Below are 6000 nucleotides of genomic sequence, written 5' to 3'. Positions count from 1 at the left end.
TGGTCGCTGAATAAAACTCCCACAAATATCACGGAATCACCGAACAACGTCGGGATTATTTAATCCTATGACCAGTGTTTGAATTGTAACAGCTGCCGTATGCATATGGATAGCCTCAAACTTAGCTATTTGCAGCTCCCCAAATACAATGACAAGCAGTTTTATAGATGAGGCATTCGCGTTTTCCATTTGGACCCACAAACTTGCTTAGCTATAGTTGCACGCACATATAGAGCAACGTGTTTCCACTTTCAAAGTGTATTTCAGCTAAGTCAAACAGTTAAAAAGATGCTTTGAAATTTTTTAACTAACTGTTGTCTAGAAGAGGCTTCCAGCACTCTGCTAGTGTGGGAGGGGCAGTGCATGGGCTGCACGTGAACTGCAGCGTCTCCAGCAACAGAGCTGCCTGCGGATGCCTGTCTGTAAATAATGCCGGGAAAAAAACTATCGGCGAATGCAGCACCCGCAAATATCGGCCCGATTTATCGGCCGACCGATATATCGGTCGATCACTAATATATATATATATATATATATATATATATATATATATATATATATATATATATATATAAATATACGATGACCGTTATAATTTGCATCAGATAACGTTATCATTTTCTCAGCCTACTGTAGCCTCAACATTTTGATCTATTTTCCTACATTAATAACCTGTAATTAGCAATTAACTGTATATATTTTGTATCTGTTCATTCGTTATACGTGTTTTTACTACTGGGCAATTCCGCGCAAAACTGTCACATCCATAACACCAACACAATGCAATGGTATTTAGTTGGCGTTATGGATGTGACATTTTTGCGTGGAATTGCCCTACTGTCGTTTTGTTCGTTCATTATTAGCTGGCTTTAAGTTTGTTTGTAGTTTGTCGTCAGTTCGTCAAATTGTTGGTAAGTATGAATTAATCAGCCTTCTGATATCCTTAAGTTTATTATAAAGAATTATTATACATTAAAGGGGTAGTTCACCCAAAAATGAAAATGCTGTCATCATTTACTCACCCTCATGTTGTTCCAAACCTGTATGATTTTCTTTCTTCTGCTGAACACAAAAGAAGATATTTTAAAGAAGGTTGGTAATTAAACAGTTGCTGGTCCCCATTGACTTCCATAGTATTTTTTTATTTCCTACTATGGAAGTCAATGGGGTCCATCAGTCGTTTGGTTACCGACTTTCTTCAAAATATCTTCTTTTGTGTTCAGCAGAAGAAAGGAAATCATACAGGGTCTGCAGTGCTTGAGTGAGCTCTTAACGCATTATAGTCCTTCACGTCTATTGCGATCTCAAAATTCCGGCCAGTTGATAATACCTAGAATATCAAAATCGACTGCTGGCGGTAGATCCTTTTCCTATTTAGCACCAAAACTTTGGAATAGTCTTCCTAACATTGTCTGGGAAGCGGACACACTTTGTCAGTTTAAAGCTAGACTAAAAACACATCTCTTTGACCTAGCATACACATAATACATTATAGACTTCTATAATTCAGTGTTAGGCTGCATAGATTAGGTCAGACGGAACCGGGAACACTTCCCATAAATCCTGATGTACTCGTTACATCATAAGAAGAATGGCATCTACGCTAATATTAGTCTCTCTGTATATCCCGAGGTTTACCGCAGTCCGCTGGATCCAGGCCGTATCCAGATCTGATGATGGACCTGCGCCTGGACGCGATGACAACGCAGTCCTGAAGTGTCAACTAGTCTCTCCACTGTGAATGCCTCCCTCCCATCCCTTTACCTCTCTACAGATAAAGCGTTGTCAGGATAATTCCGGTTCGCGTGGCTACGCCGAAGCAATACAAATTCTGTAGTATAAATTTTAAGGCCAGACAAGTAGTTTGTTCGAGGGTTGGTTTGTAGGGAAGGACTAGACACCTGCGCACATATATTCAAACGCGCATAGCTATAGACTGAACTCGTAATACGCACGTGCACGCCCTCAGCGTTCTCACAGGTTCGCATTTTTTAAGTTTGTGTAGAGAGATATTAAGAGTTTGTTAAAACGGTGTCGTGTTAGCGACACGTGCCTCGGCACCTCGTGTGCCTCGGAGTCATGAGACGGCTTCTCCACTTGTGGCTGAAGATGGGTCCTCTCACTTGTCGGCTCTCAGGATTTCAAATAAACACATTAACAGAAAGGCTGGTGAATGCTCAGAGAAATGTGCCCATGGAGTTTGCACGGAAACCAAGGGCACTGAGGGAAATTGATAGAAGGAAGGCAAAAGAGTTCATGCAGTTTTTACTCTATACCGGACCGGTCATGATGAAAGATCTCCTCAGCACAGAGGTGTACAAAAACTTTATGCTGCCTTTTGTGGGAATCTTCATTCTGTGCAACAACAGTTTCATTGAAGATTACTGTGATTATGCAAATGAAATGCTAGTTATTTTTGTCACTCACTTTGGGCAACTGTATGGTCCACAATTCTTGTCCTATAATGCACACTCCCTCGTACATCTTGCAGATGATGCAAAAAAGCATGGCGTTCTTGACAACTTCAGTGCTTTTAAGTATGAGAATCACCTGAACAAACTCAAAAGACTTCTGAGGAAACCAACATGTCCTCTGAGTCAAATGATAAAAAGATTCTCAGAGATGCAAAGAAGCTGCAAAAAAACTCACAAAACCAGGCCACATGTGCTCAAAAAACAGCATGCGAATGGTCCTCTACCTGCATCCTTTCATGAGGTGACACAAAATAAAGAGTTAAGGACAAGCCCTTACACTCTTAAACTAGACCAGGCAAACAGTCACGTTTACATCGGCGGCAAAGTTTCTAAGCTCCAGAACATCATTTCATTCAAGAATGAAATTTATGTTGCTTACATTTCCTTCAACAACCACAAATCTTTCTTTGACTATCCTCTACCATCCTGTACACTCTGCATCCATTTAGTTGGCGACTCTCAACAACCGTTGATTTCTGCAAGTTTGAGGAAATAGAGAACAACATTTTTCTTGTCAAAATTTTATCCAAGTAAATAAACAATATGGGTTAGGGCTGCACGATACTGGGAAAATATGCGATCTGCGATATTGTCGTTGAGTATTGCGATAACAATATTTCTTGCGAAATAACATTTCCCTAGAGAAATGCTTTTTTTTTTTTTTTTTTTACCATTTATATATGTAATGATCATACTAAAATAAACAGGTAGGCTAATAGATATTCTTCTGATCTTCAGAAGAATATCTCAGTTTTTTCATGAGTTAACGTTACACATGCAACACTTTGATTAATGGTTGTCTGTGAGACTCTGTTATTGTTACTTGGCATTTCGTTAGCAGTTTTGGTAGATTTGGGCTTACACTTTTTGATGTCTTCATATAGCTCCCTGAGGTTGCGTTCCAGATGACTGTGGAGATTAGTTTCCTCTCAACGTGGCCAAAATTTTTCGTCACGACTTAGTGACACCGTCACTTATGTTCACATATCGCATTTTTTGCGCGTGCAAATTCGTTATTTCAAATGCAAGCGCGCTCAAAATGGAAGCACATTTTTCCAGGCCCGCCTATGCCGCGATGAGATGAGAACATCTCAACTTCTCAGAATTCCACAAGCTCAGGCAGGTCATGGTTGCATAGCAACGACAGACGCAAGCGCTTGTGGAAAGAAGGAGATAGCGATATGGCCGCACTTTCCATGTGTTTTAGACACGATATGTGAACGGCCCCTTACACAGTACCTGCATTTATGACATGTCTTCTCTATTGAAGCCAAAATATTTCCATATTTCAGACGTACAGTTCTTTTTTGGCACAGGTTCTTCGCTGTTGTCATTTTCCTCGCTTGTCTCAACTCCCACTATTAGTTTTTATTTTCCACTCTCTGCTCTGAGCCACTAGGTTCCCCTTTGGGCCCGATCTAGCCAATAGCATAATAACATCTACTGAGGAGGCGGGTATAAAGATAGTAAGGCCCCATTTGATTGGTCGAATTTGGATAAACAACCTATGCATGCATGCAACACACAAATGCTTGGCACATAAAATAAATGCAATGCACCTCTCTGCTATACAGATATCGCATATACTATTATCGCGATAACGATAATTTTTCGATATATTGTGCAGCCCTAGTTGCAGGCTTGAAAAAATAAATGTACCTAATAGTGGAGTTTGAGGGAGAAGGGACAACTGGACCAATTGCCAAGTCCTGGTATGCATACGGCTACTCCTGGTAGCCACCATATAAAGACTTTGACAGGGTGTTGAAGAGCATTAGGCACCACAGCCAGAGAAAGGGTGGACCCGACATAGAACAAGAATCCTGCATGAGTCAGGTAAGAGTAAATTATACTGTAAATTAAACATGATCTTGCCCAGCATACAAGTTTCAAGTTTGTATTTATTTATATAGCACATTTAAAAACAGCAAACAGGGCTGACCAAAGTGCTGAACAATACACAAGATACAAAACATAACCACATATTCATGTCAAAAGCTCACAATGTATTAAAAGCTAATGAAAAAAAGTAGGTTTTAAGAGAGGATTTAAAAAGAGTTAGAGATTGAGCCGCTCTGATGTAAAATGGAAGGCTGTTCCACAGCCTAGGGCCAGCAATCGCAAAGGCTCTGTCTCCTCTATTCTTTAACCGTGATCTGGGGACAGACAAAAGTTTCTGATCACCAGACCTCAGGTTTCGTGTGGGATTATGTGGACAGAGAAGCTCGGACAAATAGCTCGGTGCCAGATTATGTACGGATTTAAAAACAAAGAGAAGAATTTTAAATTCAATTCTAAAATGCACTGGTAGCCAATGCAGCGATTTTAAAATAGGTGAAACATGATCAAATTTGCGTTTTCTTTTGAGAAACTTTGCAGCAGCATTCTGTACTAATTGGAGACGAGCAATAGTGTTTGGGTATGCCATAGTAGAGGGAGTTGCAATAATCCAACCGCGATGTAATGAGCGCATGGACAGCAATCTCTAAGGTTTTCTCAGAAAGAGAGGATCTGATCTTAGAGAGAAGACGTAACTGGAAAAAACAAGAACTAATCACTGCATTCATTTGTTTTTCAAATTTGAAGTTCTGATCCCAGAAAACACCTAAGTTTTTAATGCAAGATGAAGTTGGAGAGAGGTGATCCAGATCAATGTTACTGCTATTAAAGTTGTCATGGGGGCCAAAGACTATAACCTCGGTTTTGGATTCATTCAGAAATAAGAAATTTTGAGAAAACCACATTTTTACTTCTTCTAGGCATGCAAAAAGAGATTTCAGAGCAGTATCTTTGTTGCGTTTCAGAGGCAAATAAATTTGTGTGTCATCTGCATAGCAGTGAAATGATACACCATGCTTTCTGAAAATGGAGCCCAGAGGAAGTAAATACAGGGAAAAAAGAATGGGTGCGAGAATAGACCCCTGTAGCACTCCACAGGAGAGTTGAGCAGGCGAGGAAGAAAAATTACCAAGTTTAACAGAGAAACTTCTATTTGTTAGATATGATTTAAACCAACTGAGGACAGTTCCCTGGATGCCCACAGAATATTCTAGTCGGGATAAAAGAGTTTTATGATCAACTGTATCAAAAGCCGAGGTTAAGTCTAACATTATTAGGATGACCGAGTCACCAGCGTCAGTCGCTAACAGTATATCATTAGAGACCCTTAATAAAGCAGACTCGGTGCTGTGCAGAGGCTTAAAACCAGACTGGAAAGTTTCAAGAATTTGATTTGAGCTAAGAAAAGACTGGAGTTGATTAAGAACCGTTTTCTCCAATGCTTTTGCAATAAAAGGTAGTGTCGAGATAGGTCGAAAATTATTAAAATCCCTATCATCAAGCATACCTGTATTTAGGGATGGGTATCGTTTACTCTTACCTATACTGCTTATCAATCCGGTACTTTAACAGTATTCTTATCGGTTATTTTTGTTATATATAAAAAATAAATAAAAAAATGGAAGAAAACATTCAGAACATAATTAATTTTGCTTCATATTTTGAAATGTAAAATAAATATCTATAG

The sequence above is a fragment of the Squalius cephalus genome (assembly GCF_949319135.1).
Source record: "Squalius cephalus genome assembly, chromosome: 4".
NCBI lineage: Eukaryota > Metazoa > Chordata > Actinopteri > Cypriniformes > Leuciscidae > Squalius > Squalius cephalus.
The sequence above is the reverse complement of the archived record's forward strand: the minus strand, read 5'-3'. Positions refer to the sequence as shown.